This window comes from Hyperoodon ampullatus (assembly GCF_949752795.1).
Source record: "Hyperoodon ampullatus genome assembly, chromosome: 18".
NCBI lineage: Eukaryota > Metazoa > Chordata > Mammalia > Artiodactyla > Ziphiidae > Hyperoodon > Hyperoodon ampullatus.
Genome location: NC_136931.1, coordinates 48,213,834 through 48,229,106, shown reverse-complemented (window position 1 = coordinate 48,229,106; position 15,273 = coordinate 48,213,834). Strand labels below are relative to the sequence as shown.

The window sequence follows — 15,273 nt, the reverse complement described above, 5'->3', positions numbered from 1 at the left end:
AATTCAGATGTCATGCATATTAGAGTACCTGGAAATCCTCCTCAAACCCCCTGAAATATGTGGTTAATTACATGCCCCAAATAACATATCAAAACAAACAGAAAACTCCCTTGTTACTTATTAGTTCCTTCAAATTAATTTCTGTAAGGTGTGGTTCCTCCACGCACCAAACATATCATGTGTGCCAGGTACTCCTCTAGGCACAGAGGTTTCACCTTAAACAATTTATCAATTCAAATGCTTGTGCACTTTGGTCAAGTTTTCATAATGCTTTTTTTTCTTTGTTCTTTTTTAAAGTATTAAGGGCAGGAAAAGTCAGCTCACACAAACTTCTGGCTTTTCCTAGAAAATGAGAATGCTTCCCCAGTAATATTATGAGTGGTGAAGAAAGTACACACAAAAGATTCAATGTTACCTTAGGAAATGCCCCAGATTTCCTATGCATTCTTGGTACTAACACTTTTCAGATGAATATAATCTTTTATAAATGAGAAATGCAGAACTCTCAAAGTTGTTCTGATAATGCCTAGGAAATTGTAAATCTCTAACATGGAGACCAGGATTAAGAATAAATCAAGAAGGCTTCCCTGGTGGTGCAGTGGTTAAGAATCCGCCTGCCAATGTAGGGGACACGGGTTCGATCCCTGGTCCGGGAGGATCTCACATGCCGCGGAGCAACTAAGCCCGTGTGCCACAGCTACTGAGCCTGCGCTCTAGAGCCCATGCTCCGCAACAAGAGAAACCACAATGAGGCGCCCGCGCACCACGGCGAGGAGCAGCCCCTGCTCGCCGCAACTAGAGAGAGCCCATGCACAGCAATGAGGACCCAACTCAGCCAAAAATAAATAATTAAAATAAATAAATTTATTTAAAAAAATAAGAAATCAAGACAATGAAGGCAGATCTGAAATAACCAAGTTAGTGCATATCAAAAATGATAGTAAACAAGCCTGGCAACTGTGTTGGTGCTCAATAAATATCAGTCACATTCAATTAAGTCAAACTCATCATAGTCACCATTCTCAGGGGTTAGAAAGTTTCCCCTTAAGTTCCTATATGCCTATAGCTCTTATTTCCTATGTCAAATCCCTTCTCAACATCCTTCAAAATCCATTTTACTCAAAGAAAAAGTCTACACTCCTCAGCCTGGCACTCAACCTGGCCACCCAGACTCAGAGGTGGAAAATGAAAATCCTTCAGGGGCTAGGCAGGTAATAAAAATGAGAGAGACAGGCAAAACGTTAGATTTCAATGGTTTCAACCTCAGTATGGAGGATACTGTGGAAACTACAGCAAATAGACTCTGCAGGACCTGTGCAAATGATGCAGACACTGTTCAGCTCAAATTCCCTGACACCAAAGTAGAGTTTATTTTCTGAGAGGCAAGCCATCCAGAATTTTTGGTGAAATCTCCCCATTGCCAGATGCTGAAAAGGCTCTCAAATGTAAAATTCAGGTCAGACTATATCATGTACTGGTGAAGATAGTCTGTATCTTCACCAGTACATTATTTAAAAATCAACCTAAAATACGATCTTCCCACACAGTGTTAAGGGCAGTGTGCCCAGTGGCCCAGCCTCAGACTAACCATTCTTCCTGCCCTCCTACTGGTATGTCTACACCAACTCTCCAATTTACCAGACTCGCTGGGGTAGTTCAAACAGCCCTACTTCTCCTGGAAGTCCTCCCCAGCCACTTCAGGCCACAGTCTACTCTGCTGTCCCTGCCTTTCATCTTTATCACTGGACAATTAAGCCTGGATGTCCCTGTATTTTTATTTAAATTGCTCCATGTGTGTTGTTCACAATTAACTACTTCGAGGATGACTGAAGTATGGATGGAGCAGAAAGAAATGCTGAGGGAAACTCCATGTAAGCCACTCCTCCAGGACCAGGAAAGAGCTTTGCCCAATACCAACAAGGCAGCCTCCAGAGCAAGAAAAGGGAATGGATTCATCCTCTTGACAGCCAAGATGGAATTTTACGGAAATTCTCACCTCTTTTTTGGCTTTCAGGAGCCCCGTGGCCATTTTCCTGATCTCCTGAGTGCTCTCCCTGAAGAAGGGCAAAGTCTCAGAAGGCAGATCTGAGGATGTGAAAAGAAATAAGAGCACGCCTAGTTGGAAAACCCCTCCAGGTGCAGGCGGGGTGTGCTCCAGAGCCCCACTACTGGGGATTGGGAGTGTCAGAGAATTCACCACCACAACCCAATTCCCATCTAGACCCCTGGAGAAAGGGCCCAGGGTGACCGAGCACCCTCAAGCTCAGCCCCAAGCTCTGGCCAGAGAGTGAAGCCCATATCCCCCAGCAGCGGAGTAAGGGTTTGTCCCTAAGGCAGACTGTGTCCTCGTGAGTAAAACCGAGACAAGCATGGGGACGTGCTGAGTGGACGAGGCAGTGACTACTGGGCACTCACGGAACGCGGGGTGCACGTTACCTATCCTGAGGATGAAGCTCGGGAACCAAGAGCAGAGGTGTGAGAAGGACCCGAACACAGTTGTCTACCCCGTTGCCAACCAGCCTAATGGGCGGACTCCTCCGGGCGGAAGTGTTCCTGTTACGCCAACTCCTCACGCTAAGGGGCGAGCGGAAGGGAGGGCGGAAGTGGCCCCAGAGGCCTCTGGAGAGTGTAGTCTTGGGATGGAGAGGAGGAGGGCGTGGGCTTCTCCATCGCAGGGTGACTCTCACATCTGCATCTCTTATACAGCCAAATTTAGGAACCCGTTGTTAAGGTGCCCAGACCGTGAGGTTCACCAGTTTCTCCGCCGAGGGCCAATGAGATATGCAGGCCACGAGAGCGTCGCGGACACCACCGAGAAGTCTAGGAAATGTGGTCCTGGAACCCGGTGTTGCGGCGGCGGGTGACCAGACTGTGCGCACTGACCTTCAGCGGCGCGGGGGAGCTAAGCTTCCCCACCCAAGTCTCCACTGGTGTCCCCTTCCCGGAGCTGAAGCCAGGGTCGGCACGGGCTGGACCAGAGGCGGGCCGATGTGGGCGCGGTTCAGAGTAAAGCACTTGGAGGGTGGGGAAGCGGGGTGATGCTCTGTTGGGACTCCCAGATAGGAGCGACACCAGCTTTACGTCCCCGAGGTTGGGAGGGGGCGCCAGTATAGACAGGAAACACCAAGGCTGTTTTCGGAGAGAGCGGGATTGGCTTGGGCCAACTTGGAATGGCGGTGGGAGTGGCTTTCGTCTTGTGTGCCCGGGATTTTGAGGAGTGGAGAGGCTGGACTTGGGTAAAGAGCAAAAGGTTCCCTGGTGGTAGTAGTATAATGAAGCCCCACGGCTCGATCCAGCAAACCCTGGTACAGGTATCGCTTGGAGGAAACTTTCCGAGGTGGTGGTGGTGGTGGTGGGTGGTGGTGGTGGTGGTGGTGGGTGGGTGGTGGTGGTGGTGGTGGTGGGTGGTGGTGGTGGTGGTGGTGGTGGTGGTGGGTGGTGGTGGTGGTGGGTGGTGGTGGTGGGTGGTGGTGGTGGTGGTGGTGGTGGTGGGTGGTGGTGGTGGTGGTGGTGGTGGTGGGTGGTGGTGGTGGTGGTGGTGGGTGGTGGTGGTGGGTGGTGGTGGTGGTGGTGGTGGTGGTGGGTGGTGGTGGTGGTGGTGGTGGTGGTGGGTGGTGGTGGTGGTGGTGGTGGTGAGAGGGGTGAAGAGGAGGCATAATTTGACAGTTTTGTTCATCATGGATTGGGGGGGAGGGGAGATTTTGTTCATCATTTTTATTTTTAAGATAATACATTAAAATATTTATCTTGATTACTGAGTGTTTTTGGTGCTTCCTTAAATTCTGTACCCCAAATCCCCACATTAAGGAAAAGCATAGATAGATCTGATGCTACGTGAACCTCACTGGCACCTACTGGCCTGTAGCTTTGATAAGAGGGGAGGGCTTGGCTTCTGGGCATTAAGTAGCCAGAAAGAGTCCTTTAGGAGCTTACCCTGAATTGTTGAATTGTGAGTGATCTTTTCTTCCCTGACTTCCTTAAAATCCACCATTTCCTGATAACTACTCCACTCAAAGCACCACCCTCAAGGCACCTCCAAGGCCCATCATGGTGCAAATATTCAAAGAATACTCTTAAATCTTAACACTCTACTCCAGAATCTTTCCCAATATCCCTTTGCCTGGAGAATTAAAAAAAAAAAAAAAAAAGGTTTGCATGTTAGCATCAGCCTCCCCGACTGCACAGGGGTTCAGGAAGGAGGATCAGCCCAGCACCCTATTCCAATCCTTGACAGACCTCACCAAGGATTTCATATCCCTGAATGTGGAATGTTTCTAAAAGAACTCAGTGGGCACCAAAGTCAGGCATGGGGCTGAGAGGAGCACAAATGAAATGGAGGGACTGAAAAGTGTCAGAGAAGGATGGAGGGCGGGGGGCGGGGGGAGCCGAGGAGGTGGGGTCCTGAGATAATCCAGATCCTTATGTGTAGACATGTGTGCACAGTCTGTGAAGAGAGATCCAGACTGACAGGTTATCTATAATAAATCAAACATAACAGCAGGTTGGGTGATGATGGGGCTCTGGGAACTTTCTCCCCTTTCTCCCTTCCAGGGAGGGGAAAGGGACTGGAGATTGAATCAATCGCCAAAGACCAATGATTTAATAGATCACACCTATGTAATGAAGCCTCCATAAAACCCCAAAAGGATGGGGTTTGGAGAGCTTCCAGGTTGGTAGAGATTTAGGGAGAGTGGCTTGTTCAGAGAGCATGAGAGCTCTGCACCCCTCCCCCATACCTTGCCCTATGCATCTCTTCCATCTGGCTGTTCCTGAGTTATAATCTTTTATGATAAACTGGTAACCTAGTAAGTAAAATGATTCTCTGGATTCTGTGAGCCACTCCAGCAAATTAAATGAGGAGGGGGTTGTTGGAACCTCCAATCTATAGCCAGTTGGTCAGAAGTCCAACAACTTCAGAAGTGAAGTTGTCAGAAGTGACAACCTGGACTTATGACTGGTATCTTGGGTGGGTGGAGTGCGGAACAGTCTTGCAGGACTGAGCCCCTCACCTGTGGAATCTGATGCTATCTCTGAGTAAACAGCGTCAGAATTGAGTTGAATTGTAGGACACTCATTTGGTGTCCCAGAATTGCTTGGATGTGTGGAGGAAAAAAACCCCACACATTGGAACTGGGGGTACAGGACCCTTTTACCCTGGACCCGAGTTTACTTAATAAGAGCTTTGAGATTTAATCTCTGTCCTTTGAGGAGTCCTATTTCCCACACTCCTATCTGGGCTCTGAGGCTCAAAGATGTGAAAATCCATTTAAATTATAAACACAATGGAAAAAAATCTAGTCATGCCTATCTAGGGAACACATCTGGTTAAAATTAACATCAGATAAAAATCAGTTAAAAAGAAAAAAAGTGAAAAAATATTCTTTGAAATTAAAAGCCATATAAACTACTGTGTCACTGATAAGTTGAATAAGAAATTGACCTGCAATCTACAAAATCATTGGAAGAAACAATAGTGAAAATACTTCAGATCGAAATCTGTGGAATGAGGTTACCTGAGTACCCAGAGATACCACCTTAAACACAGTGCCAAAAAAACAGGGCAAAAACTTAAGCTCTATATACATTTTTGGACGGAAGTTCTAGTTTCAGTAAGGTCAAAAGTTTAAATAAAAATGACCACAAAAGGGAAAAACGAAACTCAAGAACTGGGGAAGAAGGGCTAGTCTAAATCACTGATGAGTCAAATTATTAAAAATTGATTTAATTTCCAATGAATGATGAGGAATAAAACAGTGGTTAGAAGGAAACTTTTAGCCTGAAAGTAATCTATGACTTAGAAATTAAGGCAGAAAACTAAGAAGCTAGCAGTCTACTTTCAGGGCAGAAAACTAACAGAACAATAGGATATGAGAGAGGGAAGAAATAATTAGATGGGGGCAGAGAGAAGTGCTCATGGGGATACAGGAGGCAGGAAGAACATATGGAGTTTGTGCATAAAATCACTATAAAGAAACAGTCCTTGGGACTTCCCTGGTGGCACTGTGGTTAAGAATCTGCCTGCCAATGCAGGGAACACGGGTTCGAGCCCTGGTCTGGGAAGACCCCACATGCCACGGAGCAACTAAGTCCATGCGCCACAACTACTGAGCCTGCGCTTTAGAGCCTGCGAGCCACAACTACTAAGTCAGCATGCCACAACTACTGAAGCCCGCATGCCGAGAGCCCATGCTCCGCAACAAGAGAAGCCACCGTAATGAGACGCCCGCACACCGCAACAAAGAGTAGCTCCCGCTCGCCCCAACTAGAGAAAGCCTGCAGGCAGAAATGAAGACACACGCAGCCATAAATAAATAAAAAATTTAAAATATATATTAAAAAAAAAGAAACAGTCCTTAGGGAGGTGGATACACAAGGATTGTGCTAGATGTGGAACGAAGAAGACAGATACCCCTGGAGGCTATATTCAGGGAGTAACATTGGATGAAAAACAAGAGACAGAGTCAAGTGTGGAGGCTTTCCCATCTTACACAGAGATAGAGGGCAGCATGGATAACATTAGCAAGTGATGGGCACAAACGAGGAGTCAATAAACACGGGAAACAGCCCCTCAAGAGGAGATGAGGAAAATGAGCACAATCCCTTCCTCAGAAAGACAGTGCTTAAATCCATGCATGTGGGAACTCAGGTTCAGAGGCAAGACTAGGAATCAGTCAAGAGACAGCCGCCCACACCTCTGCTGTGTCACCTGCAGCCACAGGGGGGCAGGCAATACCTTCTGTTCCAGCAGAGCTGGCCAGAGAGAGCAGTTAGAACAGGAGAGGTGAGAGAGGATTCAGGAAAAGCCAGGACCTCCCAAAGGACCTTGAGTCCTGCTGGTCTCAGAATGAAGCCCCAGCAGAGGGAAGGCTCCACCGTGAAAGAGAAAACACAAAGGAAACATAATATTTGTCTATTTTCAAAATAAAATATTTAATACATGTTCAGGTAGAGATGGGTACAGAGACAGAAGTAAGGTAGAGGAATCAGCTACACACCACAGGTATGTAATGATGGATAAATAAATGATATGTATGGGGAGATTATCCACATATGCAGACTTTATATGTTCACATAAATACTTATATTTATGCATCTCCCAGTAGAGATGTTTACATGAACTGCATTTACACTGTGAAGTTGACAAGGAGATAAAGTAAAAATAAAACAGCTATAGAGAGTGTCAGTCTCTCTGTTTAGTGGGAAACACACGAGCACAGCTTCTCCCTTCCCTTCTGAACACCCCTAATGCCTGCAGCAGTAGGTAGCAAATCACAGCCTGGGCCACCCCTCCCGGAATGTCACAAACATGGACATACATACCACAGAACTCACTAGAAATGAAAGCCAGGAAGTGTGGGGGCTGTGGAAGACAGCCTTCAAGTAGGAGGGACTAGAAAATTCCAGGATGGGGCACTGGGGAGTAGAGATTCCAAGAGGATCCAGATGCCTGTGCAAGGACCAGGTAGAGAGCAGACGTGTGTCAGTAACTCAAATTTGGTACAGCAGACCCACCCAGAGGGCTTCTTAAAGACAGATTGCTAGGGCTTCCCTGGTGGCACAGTGGTTGAGAGTCCGCCTGCCGATGCAGAGGATGCGGGTTCGTGCCCCAGTCCGGGAAGATCCCACATGCCGCGGAGCGGCTGGGCCCATGAGCCATGGCCGCTGAGCCTGTGCGTCCAGAGCCTGTGCTCCGCAACGGGGGAGGCCACAACAGTGAGAGGCCCGCGTACCGCAAAAAAAAAAAAAAAAAAGACAGATTGCTGGGCCCCACCTCCAGAGTTTCTGATTCAGCAGGGCCTGAGAATCTGCTTTTCTAACACGTTTCCAGGAGACACTGATGCTACTGGTCCAAGGATCACACTATTAACTAATCTAACACTAGGTCTAGGGGAGGTACTGAAGAGCAAAGAAGCAGAAGGGACCTGAAGCCTTTGCTAGGGGTTTCTCTGTAAACTTCTCAAATATAAAAATCTTCAAGACACTGAAAGAGCATTTTCAGCATCATGTCTACAAATACAAGGTACCAGTCAGGGAGTGTTCCGTCAGGTAGTGATGGGCCCGACCAGGGTCCCCATGTAAACCTTTCAGAAAAATCTGTGACCCTGGCACTCTGAGAACCCCTATTTTCCACCTTCCCTCCTGGGGGAGTGGTGGGGGGAGTGTCTGACACCTTGTTTCCTGAAAACACTCCATTATAGCACAGGAAAGAACTTCTTCAAGACACCCATTTTTATGTACCTTCCTAGGTAAAAGTCACTCCCATTCAAGTAGGAATTTTTTAAATAAATTATCTGATATAATTCTATATCAGTTTAATTCTACATCAGTTTCATGGAAATCCTAAAATATATAGAAAAGATATAAAAATAATTATCAAAAATATTCAGTGAGGTAAAGCAATACTTAGAGTGAGATACTATAATCCTAAAATACATATACCTGTATGTGCTATTTTTAAAATCAAGGCAGAAACATAAGGGACTCTATACAAACCTCTAAATTTACGATTTCTAGTTTAACTCTAAAATTAATTTAGAGATCTGTCAAGAAAGATACATTTTTTAAAAATGGGAAAAATATCTAAGTCAACTAATGGGTCAAAGAAAATAATCATTAGGAGGTAATTGCAAGCAAATGCCCAACCAAGACAAAAAGGTGTGTCATCCCCTGAAATGGGGGTTAGAGGAATGTAAGACAGAAGAAATCAGGCCAGAATTTTAAGAAAGGAAATGATTTTCCATGTTAAAAAAAAGATCATGACAAATGGAAAGAAAGGAGAGGGAGGCAATAGTTACAGACTCTGGGGGGTGTTGGGGCAAATGAGAATAAAGGAGGCCGGAAGAGAGATGGAGAGTGTACACAAAATCATTCTCTAGAGCTGTACTGTCCAATAAGGTAGCCATCTCATGTGGCCATGGAGCACTTGAAATACATCTAGTCCAAAGTGAGAACGCCTGAGTGTAAATACACTCCAGGGCTTCCCTGGTGGCGCAGTGGTTGAGAGTCCGCCTGCCGATGCAGGGGACGTGGGTTCGTGCCCCGGTCCGGGAAGATCCCACATGCCGCGGAGCGGCTGGGCCCGTAAACCATGGCCGCTGAGCCTGCGCGTCCGGAGCCTGTGCTCCGCAACGGGAGAGCCCACAACAGTGAGAGGCCCGCGTACCGCAAAAAAAAAAAGAAACGATGCTGGGATTCTGATTGAAATGGCCTAGAATTTACAGACTATTTTAGAAAGAACTGACATTTTAACATTAAATCTATCTATTGGGAATTATGGTATCTGTTTCCTTTTATTCAGGTCTTCTATGTCTTTCAGTAAAATCTTATACTTTTATTCAAGTAGATCTTCCGTAATTCTTTTTAGACCTATTCTGAGGCTTTATTCTAAGACCTATTCTTAGACCTATCCTAAGTTTTTATTTAGTTTTATAATGATATATATTGTGATTATTACATTTTCTAAGTAATTGTTACCTGTAAGTACATTTTTTAGTGTTGATCTTTTTAAAAATTAATTAATTTTTATTTATCTATTTGGCTGTGCTGGGTCTTGGTTGTGGCATGCGGGATCTTCGTTGCGGCATGCAGGATCCTTAGCTGTGCATGCGGGATCTTTAGTTGCGGCATGCATGTGGACTCTCAGTTGTGGCATGCTAACTCCTAGTTGTGGCATGTGGGATCTAGTTCCCTGACCAGGGATTGAACTGGACCCCCTGCTTTGGGAGCTCATAGTCTTAGCTGCTGGACCACCAGAGAGGTCCGTAGTGTTGATCTTATTTGTTTTTTATTGAGGTATAGTTGATTTACAGTGTCATGTTAGTTTCAGATGTACAGCACAGTGACTAAGTTATAAATATATACATATACATATTCTTTTTCATATTCTTTCCCTTATAGGTCATTACAAAATAGAGTATACTTCCCTATGCTATACAGTAGGCCCTTGTTGGTTATCTATTTTATATATAGTAGTGTGTATATGTTAATGATCTTATTTAAGAATATAAAACATATATAGAAATAGTTTCATTTTGTGTATATAAGTTATACATATTGTTTTATATATGGTTTGATTAGTTAACATTATCTCTTGGGAATTTTTCCACCTTGGTACATATAGATATTATATTTCTGGTTTTCTTTTAAGCTGCATATTGTTTCATAGTAAAAATGAGCCATGGGATTGGATGGGCTCCTGCCGTGGTAGGTGGCTGCGAGAGGTAGGGAGGTAGGTGGGCCGCATCGCGCCGCCTCCACCTCTGGTCGGTAGCTTTGCCTCCCTCTCCTGTTCTGCCGCGGGCCCACGATGCCGCAGTACCAGACCTGCGAGGAGTTCAGTCGCCAGCAGAGAAACTCTACCTCGCAGACCCTATGAAGGCACGTGTGGTTCTCAAATATAGGCATTCTGATGGGAGTTTGTATATTAAAGTAACAGATGATTTACTTTGGTGTATAGAACAGGGCAACCTCAGTAAAGAAGACTGAGAAATTCCACAGTCAACTAATGCAACTTATGGTGGCCAAGGAATCCGCAGTGTTGCCATGGAAACGGACTGAATGGTTTGAAATGAAGACTGTTTGTCATGTTCTTAGGAAGTAGATATCTTTTGAATTTGAGAAAGTGTTGGGACAGAAAATACTTTATGTAACTAAGTGGGCTATTCAGAAGCCAAGAGATCATTTTTTGTACTTTGTTTTTAATGTTTACTTTAGAGAGCTAGGAATGTAAATGCTTTCAGTTAGAAAGCCTGTTTTTGTAAATGGAACAAGGAATGCCTCTATCTTGGAAACTTTTTGCAGATTGTTTGATGTTAGGCAAAATAAATAATTACTCTCTGGTAAGTTTGTATCAGTAATTTGAAAATGAGATACCAAGAAAAGCCAATTCTTCCTTAAATTTAGTTAATCTGTCTTTAAAATAAAATTAAATGGGGCTTCCCTGGTGGCGCAGTGGTTGAGAGTCTGCCTGCCGATGCAAGGGACGTGGGTTCGTGCCCCGGTCCGGGGGGATCCCGCGTGCCGTGGAGCGGCTGAGCCCGTGGGCCATGGCGGCTGGGCCTGCGTGTCCGGAGCCTGTGCTCCGCAGCGGGAGAGGCCTCAGCGGTGAGAGGCCCGTGTACCGCAAAAAAAAAAAAAAAAAAAAAAAAAAAAAAATTAAATGTAACCATTTTGCTGGATTGATATATTTCTTTTGGAGCATGAATTGTGTGCTGTTGATGATCAGCAAATATACGGTAACTGGAATTAACTGTGCACAGCAGTATAGCTGATTATATATGGTAGTGTAGTCTCAATTATATCTAAAAATAACTATGAAAACAAGTATGCTTCACCTTAAACTTTACAAATTTGAACTATGTATTTTGTTGTTGTTGTTTTTTAACATCTTTATTGCAGTGTAGTTGCTTTGCAGTGGTGTGCTGGTTTCTGCTGTATGGCAAGGTGAATCAGCTATACATAAACATGTGGCCCCGTATATGCTCCCTCTTGCGTCTCCCTCCCACCCTCCCTATCCCACCCCTCTGGGTGGACACAGAGCACCGAGCTGATCTCCCTGTGCTGTGTGGCTGCTTCCTGCTGGCTGTTTTACATTTGGTAGTGTATGATGTGTGTCCATGCCACTCTCTCACTTTGTCCCAGCTTGCCCTTCCCCCTCCCCGTGTCCTCAGGTCCATTCTCTACGTCTGTGTCTTTGTTCCTGTCTTGCCCCTGGGTTCTTCAGAACCTTTTTTTTTTTTAAGATTCCATAAACTATATTTTTAAATACAAGGGATTCATAGTATCATTAACTTGTTGAGCAAAGACTTAACTTTGAATCTAATTTTCAGTGCTCAGAAACATCTGCCATTACTTTAAATGCATGAACAGAACACTCACTAATGGACTGAAACCACCATATTACAGAAATATTTGCCACATATTTGCCACCTATGTTTTCTCAGAAGGGCCAAGGATCATTTGAACTGTTAAATTTTTGCATACCTCTATGACACCCCAACCCATGTCTCTCATTAGTTAACCAAGGTGTTAAGCATGACTGTCTGTTCTCCATTAAACCAGAAGTATGATATTATTTGATATTTATCTTATATTTGTAACCTGAATTTTTCACCTAAATATAACGTTCACATGTTGATTCCTACATTAAAATATTTTTTGTTAGGAAAAAAAAAATGAGCCATGGTTATTTACCCATTCCTGTACTGGTGGATATTTAAATTATTTTCAATGTTTTGTTTTCACTGAAACACTGTACTGAGCGTTTGTTCTAGGTTGGAATTGCTCACTGAAGAGTCTGTGAATTTCAGCTTTCAATGGGCACTGAGACTGTCTGGATAAATGTTCTTTCCCAGAAACCACCCCTGAGGGTGCCTTTTTCCACCACAGCTGCCAACACATGACCACTCAGAACCATTTGTGGCCCCTTGGACCATTAGTCTGCAGCTTCAGGGTATAGACTATGTTTTCCTCCCCTTCTTCTTGGCTGCTCTTTCCTTTTAGAATTTCTATGAGATGAGAATACAGTAGACCCTCAGATTCCTCCAGGACCTTCAGCTGTTGTTTCATACTTGCCATCTGTACCGCATCCTGGCAAATTCCTCAGATCTATCTTCCCATTTAACATGTCCAACTTAAACTGTATTTATTCTTCCATCCAGCCCACTTACTATACTGTTTTTATTTCAGTGATTTCACTTTTTATTTCCAAGTTATTTTGCTGATCATTTTTAAAGAAGTAATAACCTCTCACATCTCTCTGAGTAATTAGACTCATTCTAACATTCTGCCCTATTTGCTTTATTAGCCCTATACCCTGGTTCTATAATTGTTTAACTTTTTAACTACAAGCTACCCTGGATGTTGCAAAAATAGTACAGAGAGTTTCTGTGTGTTAACATCTTCCCCCAAATGTTAACATCGGAAATAACTATAGCACAATTATCAAAACCAAAAAATTAACATTATACAATACGAAGTGGTTTTCTCGTAATAGGATATTTATGCTTAACATATCTGTGTGCTTATGATTTAAACTCACTACTCCCTTCATTTTCAAGGATCCTATCTATTTTGTTTTCCTCTTCCTTTCTTTCCTGGCTTTGGTTCTACTCATTTGTTTAGTTTTTTTTCTCCTCTAGTGGTATAGAATTTTAATCTCCTTTTGCCCTATTTATTTATTTATTAACATCTTTCTTGGAGGATAATTGCATTACAATGGTGTGTTAGTTTCTGCTTTATAACAAAGTGAATCAGCTATGCCATATTTAATATTATTCCTTGCTTTCTATTTGTTTGATATTTTAATATTGCTATACCTGAATCTTTTGTTAACATTTTCCTGTGATATCTTTTTTAAAAATCCCTGTATTTTCAACCTGTACAAATCTATTTTAGTTGTTCCTTTAGTTGTTCCTTAAAAACAAAATTTCTTTTCCAATCTTAGAATCTTTGTCTTTCCATCCAATAACTCAACACATTATTTTATTGAATTAATAATAATAGTAATAGTAACATTAATTTGAACAATTATTATGTGCCAGGCCTATGTGTAGTATTTTACATGGATTATAACAATGGATTATACCATTTCATCCTAAGAAATGTACAATTATTCACATTTTTTAGATGTGGAAAGTAAGACCAGAAAAGGTACTAGAAAGCTTTGCCCAATGTTACACAGAAAGTGGAAAGCAAGAATTTGTACCCACAAAGATTGGCTTCCAAGTCCACAGGCTTAGTCACTATGATATATTGCTACTTTTGGACTCATTTTTTTAAAAATTCTGCTTTTCTTTTTCCCTATGCCTTCAGGCATTTTTGATCAGTTTTCTTCCTCCATTTATTTAATTCTATATGGAAAAGTCAGTATTCCCCCTCAAGCTACATCCTCTGACCCAGTTCAAATATTGAATATTGGGCTTCCCTGGTGGCGCAGTGGTTAAGAATGCGCCTGCCAATGCAGGGGACATGGGTTTGAGCCCTGGTCCGGGAAGATCCCACATACCGCGGAGCAACTAAGCCCATGCATGTGCCACAACTACTGAGCCTGCGCTCTAGAGCCCGTGAGCCACAACTACTGAGCCCGAGTGCCACAACTACTAAAGCTCGCGTGCCTAAAGCCCGTGCTCCGCAACAAGAGAAGCCACTGCAATGAGAAGCCCGTGCACAATAAAGAGTAGCCCCCACTCACCACAGCTAGAGAAAAACCGGTGCGCAGCAACAAAGACCCAACACAGCCAAAAATAAATAAATAAATAAATAAATAAATAAATAAATAAAAAGAAAGTACAGTTCATTCACCAGGGAAGGTGGGAAGGAAATTAATAGAAACTGTCCCTGAAAAAGCTCAGACAGACAAAGACTTTCTACACAAAGACCAAATAGACAAAGACTTTAAATCAATTATTTTATATATGTTCAAAGAGTGAAAGGAAACCACAAGAACAATGTTTCACCAAATAGAAAATATCAATAAAGAAAAAGAATTTACAAAAATGAACTAAATAGAAATTTTGGAGCAGAAAAGTACAATAATTGATATGAAAAATTCGCTAGAAGATTCAATAGCAGATTTGAACAGGCAGAAGAAACAATTGGCAAACTTGAAGATAAATCAAATGAAATTATCCAGTCTGAGGAGCAAAAAGAAAAAGAAAAAAAAATGAATAAGAGACCTGTGGGACGTTTTCAAGCGTACAAACATACATAAAATGGTAGTCTCAAACTGGGTAGGGGAGAGGAAGAAAGAATATTTGAAAGTAATAGCCAAAACTTTCCAAATTTGATGAAAAACATGGATCTATACATCTAAGAAGCTCAAGAAACTCGAAATAGGACAAACTGAAAGGGATTCACAGGCAGATACGTTATAATCAAATTGTTGAAAGCCAAAGATAAAGAGAGAATATTTAAAGCAGTAAGAGAGAAGCCATTCATCATATATATGGAATCATTAACAAAATTAACAGCTGGTTTCTCATTAGAAACCATGAAGGCCAGAGGCAGTAAGATGACATATTCAAACTGCTGGAAAAGAAAAACCAAAATTGTCAGTCAAGATTTCTGTAACCAGTTAAACTATCCATAAAAAATAAAGAAGAAATTAAGACAGTCCCAGATGAAAGTTCATCAGTATTGACGTGCCCTTCAGGGAATGCTAAAGAAAGCCCCTCAGGCTGAAACAAAATGACACTAGACAATAACCCAAATCCACATGAAGAAATAAAGAATGCCAGTAAAAGTAACTATATAGGTAAATACAGAAGTCAGTAT

The 15,273-nt window shown here is 42.9% G+C and overlaps 1 pseudogene across 1 annotated transcript; it reads left to right on the top strand.

Moving 5' to 3' along the window:
- Positions 1-10,306: 10,306 nt before the first annotated feature.
- On the top strand, positions 10,307-10,557 carry LOC307066442 (signal recognition particle 9 kDa protein-like; annotated as a pseudogene). Its single transcript has one exon. The product of its transcript is annotated as a signal recognition particle 9 kDa protein-like (transcript).
- The last annotated feature ends 4,716 nt before the right edge of the window (positions 10,558-15,273 follow it).